At 41.5% G+C, this 13,248-nt stretch overlaps 1 protein-coding gene and 1 pseudogene across 1 annotated transcript in view; one reads left to right on the top strand and one right to left on the bottom strand.

The window, feature by feature from the left end:
• LOC135224900 (uncharacterized) overlaps positions 1-13,248 on the bottom strand; it is a 315,424-nt gene that overhangs the window by 93,524 nt on the left and 208,652 nt on the right.
• On the top strand, positions 4-13,174 carry LOC135225089 (uncharacterized; annotated as a pseudogene).

The following is a 13,248-nucleotide window of genomic DNA, read 5'->3' as shown; positions in this document are numbered from 1 at the left end:
GGAGGAGGAAGACGAACCAGTTCATGGTACAGATGCAGTTCAGGTTTGTGATGAACTTGTTTTTTTATTTTAATAAGAGATATTGGTCTTCACCTAGCACTTCTTGAAGCAGTATATCCTCATAATTATTCTCCAATTGTATTAAGCACCAAATTGAAAGGAGTAATTTAATTTTCTTTAAATTTTATGCAGATATACATTACTTAATATTTTTGGACTGTTGAGTTTTGTTGAAATATATCTTTTGGAAACAGTAATTTACCTCTTCATATAGAAGAGATGTATTCCAATGTGTGGGCCTGCATGTGCAAGGTTTTTTTTATAAGGAAGTTAGACCAGCCCTCTCTAGAAATTGTGATTGTAGACTAACTCATCCTTTCAAATAATAATAATATAAGAATGTTTAAGAAAAAGGATTTTGACGTAAGGAAAAATCTATTTCTGGGCGATTGGCTCGTGTCGCCAGCGAAATATCCTTTAATCTATTATTTCTAGGGTAAATGTACTAACACATACCAGAGAATAAATAAAATAAAGAAAAAGGTCAGTATAACTGACTCGCTCACCCTCTAGGAGGGTGTCGGTATGAACACTAGGCGAGTGAGACCACTACCACGAGCCAAATGCCAATAGAAATCTCCCACTACAAAACCCTCCAAGAGGGGAGCCGTCCCACAGAGAGAGCAGCTCGTACTACTACTACTCCATCCCATGCTGCCGACTGCTGCGCCTCTGGTGGCCATCCTGAAGTTAGCAGACAATCTTGAGCGAAGGGATGGGTAGGGTGGGATTTCGCTGGCGACACGAGCCAATCGCCCAGAAATAGATTTTTCCTTACGTCAAAATCCTTTTTCTGGGCTCAGCTCGTGTCGCTTGCGCGAAATCGTACCAGAGAAACAGCACAAGATTGTATATAAAGTGAACAAGTAATAAAAATAAAATAAAATAGGTCTCAAATAAAAGATAAAATATAAATGAATGAATATAATTGCTAAAAAGATACATATACACAGTAAATTAAAATTAAAACTATGCTTAAAATTACCCTTAAAACTAATTATGTTAATAACATAAGGTAATTTACATATATAGGTACAATGATTGCATATCATCAATGAAATCTGTGTAACAAAATGTATCAAAAGAGTAATAGCAATTAATATAAAAATACATAAATACGTTGAGCAATCACCAAAAATATCTATCAGGAATGTATATGACTTAATATACAAAACCCGTAAGCATTGTAATATGATGTATCCCCTAGCATAAAAATAAGGGGTTAACATCTATGAGATCAATATTGTAATCATCTGTGAGTGTCCCTAACCCGACAAAAGGGGCACTATACAATCATAAAGCAGCTAAGACACAAGGTGAATGCTAATGAACAAGGTAGGAATAGACGAACTGTTGGGTGAGGCAGGTAGAAAGGAGGACTGAATCTTCTACTACAATTTAGCTAGAGGTCAGGGGAAACTATGTTACCCGCTGCTACTGGCTGGGGAATTTCAGAGCTTCCAAGGACTTCAGGTAGTGGACGTTTGAACAACTGTCGGCGATTTCCATCCGGTATACTTTTTTAAATCATCAAAGTTCATATGTTGGAAGTAATTAATTGAGGTGGCTACTGCCCTGACATCATGTGCTTTTGGGAAAGAGTCAGGATTGGCTTGTTTAATAAGTACAGGATTTGTTGCCTGATGCCTTTAATGGATAAGTACCACCTTTTTCCTCTTAAAGAGGGGCCCCGATGAGGATGAGGAGGTCCTGGATAGAAAGGCTCGTAAGGTTGAAACTGGACAAAGGGATACATCTTGTGGAAGGGGTAGTACCTTCCTAGGTTCCCACCTCATCAAAGGATCTTCATTCTTTGCTAAAAAGCTACGTTCCGGAGAAAGTAGAACTTCCCCTGTGGGAAGGAATTGAATATGATCCGATCTCTGGATAAAGCCGACAGTTCTGAAATTCTTGCTCCTGAAGCTAGGCTTAATAAAAATAAGGTTTTTCTTAGGAGCATCATAAACGAGCATGTGTCATTATTGGTTTCGGAAGCCAGTTTTAGAACATCGTTTAAGAACCATGAAACTGACGTAGGCCTCACAGAAGGCCTAAGTCTAGCACATGCCTTAGGAATAGACGAGAAGTAGGTATCCGTCAAGTCTATGTTAAATCCAAATTGAAATATCTTTTTCAATGCTGACTTGTTAGTCGTAAACGTGCTAGCTTCTAAACCTTTTTCAAATAAGGATCTGAAAAAGGATATAGCAGAATTAACTGTCATGATTCTGATATCTGACTCTCTCAGGAAGGTTTGCTAACTTTTTGACAGCAGCATCATACTGCCTCAAAGTTGAATCCCTTTTATCGGATTCCAGGAAGAGAATATTCTGAGGGTCAATATTCGCACCTCTTTTGCCGCAAACTTCATGAAATCCATAAAGTTAGGGTTTTGAGAATCCCTGAGGAAGCGAACACAGTCTTCGTTTGTACTGACTGGGAGAGCTTGGGACTGGGGATCCGAAGGGGACGAAGGCCCAGTTCCAGAATCAGGGGGTACCAATTGCTCTTCGGCCAGTCTGGGGCTACTAGAGCCACTCGACCCTTGAATGTCCTGAGTTTGTTCAATACTTTCATAAGGAGATTCACTGGAGGGAAGACGTAAATCTTCCCCCAGTTATTGTTCCAGTCTAGAGCTAGGGCGTCCGTGGCGTAAGCCAGAGGGTCCAGGTTGGGGCTACATAACACGGTAGTTTGTGGTTCGCTTGGGATGCGAAGAGATCCACCTGTAGCCCTGGGACCCTTTGAAGGATCCATTGAAACGAACTTCCGTCTAGTGACCATTCCGATTCTAGGACTGATCGGGATAGGGCGTCTGCTATGACGTTTCTCACTCCAGCTATGTGGGTGGAGGAAAGATGCCAACTGAATTTGTCTGCCAGGGAGAAGATGGCTATCATGACGTGATTTAGATGACGTGACTTGGAGCCTCCTCTGTTATGCAATGTTACTACCACTGCGCTGTCCAGGACTAGCTTTATGTGGGAGTACTTTGGTGGGAGTAATCTTTTCAGAGTCAAGAACACTGCCATTGCCTCCAGTACGTTTATATGAACTGACGGAACTGGGGTGACCAAATCCCTTGGACCTTTTTGACTTGGGAGTACCCTCCCCAGCCACTTAAGGACGCGTCTGTGTGGATGGTGATCCCTGGTGGAGGGAACTGAAGGGGTACTGACACTGATAGATTCTTGACTTTTGCCCACGGCCGAAGCCGATTCTTTAGAATCAGAGGCACTGAGGATAGCTTGTCCCTGGACCTGACATTTGCTCGTGAGCGCCAGATCCTGGTTAGGTCTTTCAGTTTGGCTTTCATCAAGATGTTCGTTACTGATGCAAACTGGAGAGAGCCGAGGATCCTTTCCTGAGCTCTCCTGGATGCTAGTTTGTGACTTAGAAATTGCTTGACTGACTTCGCTATTTCTTTCCTTTTGGTAGATGGAATCGACAGAGTGTGTGAGGATAAGATTCCATTGAATGCCTAGCCACTGAAAGTTTGACTCTGGAGTGAGTCTCGACTTGGACTTGTTTATCTTGAATCCTAGATATTCAGGAACTGGATCACTTTCAGTGTGGCCTTGTTGCATTCTTCGACTGATGGGGCCCAGATCAACCAATCGTCGAGATACGCCACTACCATAATCCCTTGCGCTCTGAGCTGTTGCACTACTACTTCCGCTAGCTTCGTGAACACCCTGGGTGCCACGTTGAGCCCGAATGGAACTACCTTGAAGGAGAATGTCTGGTCTCCTATCTTGAATCCCAGATACGGACGGAAGTGTCTTGCAATAGGGATATGATAGTAGGCGTCTGTAAGATCGATAGAGGTGGTGACGGCCCCACGGGGAAGTAAGGTCTGCACCTGTGAGATCGTGAGCATCTTGAACTTGTCGCAGCGGATGGCTAAGTTTAAGCGGGACAAGTCTAAGATTACCCTTCTTTTTGTGTGAGCCTTTCTTTGGCACGCTGAACAAGCGACCTTGAAAATTTTAACCTCTTGACTTTGGCTATAGCTCCTTTCTGAAGGAGGTCCTCTGCGTACTCTGTCAATTCTTTGGAAGGAAGTTGACGGAAAGGTCTGGCTGGAGGTGGGTTCGTCAACCAGCTCCAACCCAGCCCTTTTGACACTATGCTCTGAGCCCACTGGCTGAAGTTCCACCGGTGGCGAAAGTGAAACAGAGCCTCCCTCCTACCTGAAGTTCTTCATTGGTGCTGGTAACCACCTCGGCCTCCTCTGAAGTGCTTTCCCCTATTGAAGGGGCCTCCCGATCCTCTCCCACGAACAAAGAAACACATTACCTCTGCCTCCCTTGCCCGAGCGGTCATACTTCTGAGAAGCTTGACTCTCGAAGGCTTGATTGTAAGCTGGAGAGATGGCGTATGAGGTGGAGGGTTGAGGCTGAGGGGATATCACATAAATTGGCTGTGATTGACCTTTAGACGTGGAGGGTTGGGCTGTCTGCACTAACGGCATTGCTGGAACTTGTTGAGGAAAGCGTGGTTGCTTCTTTTGGTAAGGTTGGAAACGTCTGGGTTTCCTCTGTCCCTTACCTTTAGGTGTCAGGTCTTGCCTCCTCCTAGCCGTAAGACCCCAACGGTCTTTAAGCTCTGGTTTAACCTCGTAGCCTCTGCCTGTACTTCCTTAACCATAGCCTCTGGGAAGAGATATGCGCCCCAGATGTTAGAAGAGAGTAACCTATTCGGTTCATGTCGAATGGTTGCCTCTAGCAGGACATGCTTTCTACAATTCGTTCTAGCAGTGGCAAACTCGAACATATCTGACTGCACCGTTTGAGTCAGGGCTTTTTGGTCATAAGCTTAAAAATTGGTTCTGAACCATAAGCCATGGTTGCTACCTCAGACATAGCCATCGAGTTGATTGATCTGGCTAGTCGTGATTTTGAGTCAAATTCAGCCTGAATAAGACTATCTGGAGCCGGGGTGGGTAGCTTTTCACCAAACTGCTCCATAGCACAGTCCGGTTGAGTTTGCCAGCTGAGAATGTATTCGGCAAGTCTTCCCACAATTCTCCGATTGAAGGGAGCAACGGAGATGTGGGATCTGCTTCTTTCAACTGAGGCATGGGTTCCCCCTTCTGGGCTGCTGAGATGGTCGACCTTGCTATCTTGGTTAGGAACGGGAGCGGGGTACTCTCATCCATTGTGAAAATGGTAAAGGGACTTTTAAATGTTTTGTATCTTGGTGTTCGAACAATCCATGTCCTCTAAAACATCTGAGCCATTCTCTCTGAGCCTGGTCTCGAGAATAGAGGACTGTCTCCTTTGGTACCCTACCGTCCCGAACCATAGCCGAAGGCGTGAGCCTTGCGTAGCCTATGAAAGGAGGCTGTAGGCCATTCCGGGTAGAACTCGAAGTCCTCTATACTTCGAGTTCCAAACTCCGGTATGGAGATGAGACCATCCTGGAAGGGGGCGTATGACGCTACTCTCCAAGGGTTGTTCATGGAGAAAGCGGGAAGCGAGTCATACGGAGGAAGCTGAGATCCACTAGTGTTGGAGAGTGAGGGAGAGGCTAGAGGGGCTTCTCTTAGCCCGGCTATAATAGAATCCTGAGAAGTGATCCTGTCTGACAGGCGAGATATCATTTGTTCCATACTACTCTTAAGGGACCCCACTAGGTCGCCCACCTGTTGCAACAGGCCAGCATTGGAGTCCAAAGCCGGAGCTGCTGCGGAGGTGGAGGGGAGGCTCTGAATAGGAACCAAGGTAGTGGAACTGGTGAAACTGCCGGGGTGCGAGATCTCTCCTTGGGTTTACTTTTCGAGGACTTAGAGCCGGAGCTAGACCCTTTAGACCTGTCTGGGGCCGGGATTACGAGCCGGAGACTTACGCGAGGAAGAAGACGAGGACGTCTTCTTCGAAGACGATGACGTCTTAGTCAAGGTCATCACTTTAGACTTGATCTTAGGTCTAACCGAAGCCTCAGGAGGAGTATATAATTCATCACCCGTAAAGCCTTGGAAGGATGGAGAGGTTGCAGGGGTAGAAGAGACAGTCACACCCAAGGGTGACCCTTGGGTACCTGCATTACTTACCTCGACCAACAGGTCGTCTATACCTACCATCGGTTCAACATTAATATCCAGGGTTGCGACATCCGTGGAGATATCCTGGTCTTGTTCAGTTAAGGAGGCCGCCAGCTGTTGTTGGATAAAGGCAATAGTCGGGTCCGCCTCTACTGGGTCGACGTACCCTGTCGCCTTGCCTCCGGGAAAGATTAATAGTGCTAATCGCTTCTCAAGTATGTAGGGCTGACCCTTGGCGGCGTTCTTGCCAAAACCTCCGACCCAGGCCCGCAGGGTAGCCAGTGCTGTATCCCTTACTGCCGGAGCCTGTAAGAGAGGGCGTATTTTAGATTTAAGAATCACTTAAAACTAAAACTTAGAGTATAACTTAAACTAGATGCCTTAGTTAAAGTAAATGATGAAAACTTAAGTACTAAAAGAAGCGGAGCAGCTACTGGAGGATGGAATACTTTACGCCTTCCAAAAGCTGGCTCACCAGATCGTAACATATGGTACACGTCTCATGGTACCAGACCTGGATGTCCCCGTGCGGAGTCGCGCATGGAGCATGGGACCGGCAAACTTCGTGTCCACAGGGGTCCTGAAGTGTAGCGGAACATCCCGGATGCTCACAATTGGTGGCCTGTAAGTGGGAAGACACATGAGTATCTTAAAGGGGTATCACTTACAGACTAAAGGACAAAAGAACTCCGTTACATGCCGGAGCTCGGAAAAAAATTTGGGCATAACCCCTCCCTGCATTGCCTGAATAGGCTATAATCCCGGAGAGATCCGGTAAAATATGAAAGGGAGGGGGGGGATGGTTTAAGATACTTAAGATAAACTTAAAGATAACTTAAACCTAAACACAAGCGAACCGGACTAGGTCCAGTTGAAGCGGAGTGTAGAAACTCAGCAATACGGTAAGGTTAGTAGAGACCTACTGTATGCTCCGGTCCATCTAATGGGTGGACTAGCTCCTTCCGCTGGATACCAGGACTCCGATCAGGGAGGAGCTCTAGTAAGGAGGGAAGGGCGAGAGGACATACAGGCTCGAGCTAGCCCGGAGCGACAAGGCAGTAACGGAGGGGGGGAAGGCCAGGGCCCCCCACAACGTACCACCCGGCCGGACCGAGAAGCGGAGAGGTCGGGACCAGTCTGGGTCTGTCCGACTCCCTAGCCCCTCCGGCGGAGGGGAGAGGGGGAGGCAGGCTCGGGTATGTGGGGCGAGCATGGCAGACCGGCCCACCCCCGCCCGACTCTATGGAAGAGCGGGAGGGGGGGGGGACTGGGCAGGCGTCTGGCTGTCCCGTGATCACGCAGTGACCACGAGGCGGTAAACTGAGATACGGTAACCAAGCCTAGGCCAACCAACTGATCAGAGAGAAGCTATCGGGAAGCAACCTGAACTGAAAAGCGGTAGTATATAGGCCCACAGGGCTAAAACCAACTGATCAGAGAGAAGCTATGTGGAAGCAACCGAACTGATCAGCGGTAGAATAGGCTCTATGAGCCGGGACCTAGGCTAAGCCAGACGCCAAACTAACCTAACAATGACAAAATATATATATATAAATAAAATAAAAATGAAAGAAAGAAGGTAAAATAGCAGGAGAAAAAATCCAGGAGTGTACGACTAACCCGAAGGCAAGTCTACCACTCAAAGCTAGTCAGGGGCCGATACTAAGAACCTGGACTAGGATCTGGATAGAAAAAGCCTACATAAGGTGATATACATGCATGCATGATAACCTGAGTAGACCTTAAACTAAATAAAGCGGATAATCAAAATAGAGCGTAAACGAATAAGGGATGTTCTAGGTATGGGAGACCAAGAACGAACCCATCACGCGGCAGGACCATGCTGCCATACTTCCGACCCCGAGAACGTATTTATACCTAAAAAACGGCAAATACTGTCTCAGGGACGGAAAAAACCAACTAACCGTAAATACTGAGTACTTAACTTAGCTGCTGCAATAGCTGCACGCTCCATTATCGAAAATCCGAAGAAAGGGCACAAAATACACAGAGAGAAAAATAACACGTGTGACTCGTGCGAGCTAACTGAAAAGGATGGCCACCAGAGGCGCAGCAGTCGGCAGCATGGGATGGAGTAGTAGTAGTACGAGCTGCTCTCTCTGTGGGACGGCTCCCCTCTTGGAGGGTTTTGTAGTGGGAGATTTCTATTGGCATTTGGCTCGTGGTAGTGGTCTCACTCGCCTAGTGTTCATACCGACACCCTCCTAGAGGGTGAGCGAGTCAGTTATACTGACCTTTTTCTTTATTTTATTTATTCTCTGGTATGTGTTAGTACATTTACCCTAGAAATAATAGATTAAAGGATATTTCGCGCAAGCGACACGAGCTGAGCCCAGAAATTGATCTTTTCTGTTGTCATTATTCTCAAGTTACACATGTCATGAAGTCAGTTCTCTAAATTCATATGCAGATATTGTAACTTTTCATATACCTATATTAGAAAGAATTTGTTATTGTAGTAAAATGTGCTTCCAGGAATTGGAGAATGGTGAAAACGAAGGCCATAGACATAAAGTTAACTGGGAGTAGAGTATCATCAGCTTCTGGCTTGGCATCACCTCCCCAGTCAGCGAGCCGAAAACCTTCTATACTCTCTCAACTTGTCCAGCGAATGAAATATGGCAGCAGTGATAACCTTAGACGCAGGAGTATACGACCCATTGGTATGTACAATAATGCAGAATGTTCATGTATGTGTGATAGCTTCCTTTGTTTATTGCCAGGTAATACAATACCATTCTCATTTTCCCTCTCCTTCTTAAGGCCCATCCACACAGTCGAGCTTTGCCTGATAAATATTGTTCGATGTGACGTCAGGAGCAGGAAAAGTCAGAACATTATCCGCTGTTTCTGCGCTTCTGACGTCACATCAAATAGAGTTCGTCGAGCAAAGGTCGACCGTGTGGACAGGCCTTTAGGACCTAAATATTTGTATACTAAATCGTTCTATAACAGGGTGCTAGTTTGTGTCAAACTTTGTTTAGTAGGCTATTGAAATGTCCTGGTACTGGAGATCTTGTCACTAATAGATTCAGATTTCACTTATTTTTTTCTAGGTGTAAGAAATATAGTTCATTACAGACTGTTTTATATCACCTACCTGCTTATGAGTGAAGATTTGAAACTTGTGCTTGGGTAGCATGATTGGCTGACACTTGTTTTCCTGATCTTATTGGTGTATTGTGTTAAAATTTTAAACTATTTCTTCAAATTTTAAACTATTTTTTCAATAACATATTTGAACATATTTACTGTACAAAAAACACAAGCCCCTCCTTATACCAAAACCATAAACATGCTGATTTGTATCGATAGTAAACCTATGCAAGCACAAAAGAGAAGATTTTATCAAACATCTACTCATGAAATACAAATGAAAGACGAGCTTTCAATAATAATGTTTTATCTCATTGGTATAGCCAAGGATATATGCTAGACCTATGCCCACAAACTCTTCAGACCACAAGATTTCCTGATCATTTCGTCTTTATTCTATGTTCAGTTTCATTGCAGAAATATAAAAGTAACTTTTATAATAATACCAAAGTTAAATCAGCTTCCATAAATTGGAAAAATAACCTACATTGGTGAAGTATTGACAAGCGAACGATAGGTCTATTAACCTGACATTTTATTTTACTGTCCTTCTTTTAAGCACACTTTCATTTCACATCAGTCAAAATTATTTTTACTGTAACCTTTAATGATTTATTCTCTCTACATATTCCAATGCCTAACATTAACAAATAAATTTAGGCCATCCTTATATGTCATACATAATGTCAACACACAGCAGATGACGGGAGCTCAATGAGATTTTAAACTCTTGCTTGATAAGTTGCTGTATTTCTGAAATTGCCTAGTCACTGAGTAGTTGTAATGATTTGAATGCTTAAGAAAAATTACATAAATACGTATGCAGAATATTCTGAATAGAAAACTGGGAAATCATCACCATGCACAAACTGAAATATTTCTTCCTTCTAGTCAATACATACTGCAGTGGCTGCTCTTGACGCCTTCCTCAGGCAATGTCATAGACAATATTTCATGTTATTTGAAATATTAACCTTCTCAGTCTCATGTAATTTAAAATAACTTTTGTATGTACTCACATAATCAGATGTCTTTTCATTATCTACAATGAAAGAAAAGTATAATCATTTAAAGCCTTCTGTTCACTTGAATTTGATCGGCATAGATTGTTCATCTTCCATGTCCTTGGATTATTAATATCAATGATAAAAATTGGAATGTTTATGATTGAAGTAGGAGGGTGTGAAGGTTCTTTTTATGTATAAGCATTCAGGTGTATTTTGCAGCTTTATCCCAGTAAGCCTACAATATAAGCATCATTGATTTCAGCCAATCAAGAGCTAGATAGCTATATTGCCATCTGCCTAAAACCTAAGTGGGTGAGTGGACAGATGGAATGAAATAGACTATAGTATTTATACTGAGGTACAGTGCGTGAAGTATGATGTGGTATGATAAAAGAGGGCTCACAATAATGCACTGCATTGTATTGGTAGAGAAGCAAGATTTATTATTTTATATTTATTAATTTGATTTATTTTTTATTTCTAATAAATGATGTTCTTTCTGTATTTCCCATTACATTCTGTTACTAATTTAACATGAACGTCATGTTCGTTGGAAGCTTAAATTTTAAGCCTATGGCCCCTGTGGGTTTGTTCCAAATGATACCTTTCTTGCTTCTACGCTAGGGACTCATTCTTGCCTGTATTTTGGGTTTTATCACGCTTAAGCTGAAAAATCAAGAATTTGAAAAAAAATATTTATGCCATGATCTGATATTAAGTATGAGTATGAAACTTTCATGTTTGTAGGAAGCACAACTTCAATGCGTACAGCAAGAAAGAATCGTGGATTCAATAGATCTGCTTCAAGGATGTCATCCACTTCACAAGTTACAAGCCAGAGTCGGGAATCTGTTACTCGAAATCCAACACTGCTCACTCAGGTAGGGATGAACTTTATATTTTTTATATATAACTGTATAAAACATATAAAATAACTGTATAAAACATATAAAACTATGTTGACTTGGAATAGAATTGATCATAAGTATGACATGGCTTTGTAGTTAAAAATTTTGGTTTGTAGTTAAAAATTTTGGTAGTAATAATGGGAAAGTGACTTAACTTTTTTCTTAAATCCCAAAACTATTAATAAATTATAGAATTTTATTTTAGAATTACACTTATTAGATTTACAAAGGCCAATATGTGTGTTAATAGATAGCTCTAATATTTGCATATTTACTGGCTTTTGGAATTCTATAGCTCATTAAATTCCAGTGTTTTAATTAATAAGACTGATTAGTTGGCTCTTACTTAGCAAGTCTAGGTTTTAGTAGCTCAGTCCTCCCACCTAAATTGTTATTCTGAATTTTATAGGTAACACCTGAACTTAACGCACATTTATACTTACCAGTAACATTATGTATATTGACGAAGGAATAAAATCTAAATGAAGACGACCTGTGATTAGTGGCTTTCACACGCCCTTTCTTTATACACGATGCCCTTAGGGGTGCTCGCGCAAGGGTAGTAACCTCTGCATACCAAATGCTAAAATTTTCTCTGGTATATTTGGAAACTATTTATATCAGAAAAGTAGCAAGAAGGACCTTTTCACCGGGCGACACAGGTCTCTCCCCAGAAATAGATTTTTCCTTCGTCAAAATCCCTTTATTGTTTGTTATGCTGTCATATTAAATGGGATACATTTTTTAATCTGTCAAATTGAATGTTAAATGTAAAGTATAGGTCAAGAACTATGTGGAATTGCTGTTATCTGTAACATATTTAGAAAATACATATTCAAGTGCAGGTTGTAATATTGAGTCTTTGTTACTTAACAGGATGCCAGTCCCCCAAACCTTTTGTTAAGTTGAGGTGCTACTGGGTATGTTTGAAAGATAAGTAATTATTAATAGCAAATTTATTTTTAAACACAAACCCATTATGGTACAATACTTTCAATAATATGGAGTTCCCACCTCCCAACCCCATTTTCTCCATAGCTAATTAGTTAGGCAATATGAAAGTGACTTGCTGGCTATTGAATGCTCAACAGTTTCATTTTTGCGTTTTAACTGCACAGTTTTTTATGATAAGGTTAATTGTCAGTTGGATTTCTAGTTTCTCAGAATATTTGGTCTGTGATCAATCAGTGCAAAATTTAGTTTTCCCAGTATCTGATCTGTCCAAGTCATTAGCCTGTATATTATTGAGATCTTAAATTTGTATGCTTTTTTCCCCTAGTTATGGCATCCGCCTCATCTGATTCTGTTTTGTAACTGAGTACATATATACTAATGAAATGTTTCCTAACTAGGTAGTAGTATATCTTCATGAGTTTACATTTTTATTTATGAATGTGATAGTGAACTTTATTTCTTGAATAAGAACTAGTATTCGAGATTCTTGGAATTGCAGTTAAATCATTCATATATCTGATCTATATACATTTTTTTTACAGGGTAGTGGTATCTTTCGCATGTCTGATTTGTCGATAAACACAGCTGGCCGAGATGATCCCACTAGTCCAAAAAGCAGAGGTGGCATTGGTTCACAAGATGATGATGAGCAATACATAAAAATAAAAAGAAGAGGATAAAGATGGTAAGATTTTTATACATATAAGAATTAAGTTTCTCTTTCATGCCAAGTGAAATACAAGGGTTTATTTTAATTTGAATGTTTAAAATTTTGAAATTATTTCTGGTTTTATGTTTGCATAAAAGTATCTTAAATACAAGTGGGAATTTTTTTACTTATAAAAACAACAATTGTTGTATAAATCCATTAATATCCAAAATAGCAATTTTATAATCATATAAAAATTTGATTTATGTACTTGTATGAGAGTTCCTTGGTACTGTAATTTTTTTTTTTTTTTTTTTTTTTTGCTAACTTACAAGTTGATGGTGCCATGTAGATTTTTCTTTTTAGCATTATATCTTCAGAGTTCATAGAACCTTATAATACACTGGTTGTAGTACCAGATGTCTTGAAATAGATTTGGGTGTGTTTTATTATGGTATTCCCAGTTACAGCTTTTCATTCAACATGAGTTATGTGATTTGATTTTTT

The sequence above is a fragment of the Macrobrachium nipponense genome, chromosome 12, assembly GCF_015104395.2.
Source record: "Macrobrachium nipponense isolate FS-2020 chromosome 12, ASM1510439v2, whole genome shotgun sequence".
NCBI lineage: Eukaryota > Metazoa > Arthropoda > Malacostraca > Decapoda > Palaemonidae > Macrobrachium > Macrobrachium nipponense.
Note: the sequence above shows the minus strand (reverse complement) of the source record. Positions and strands in the feature narration are given on the sequence as shown.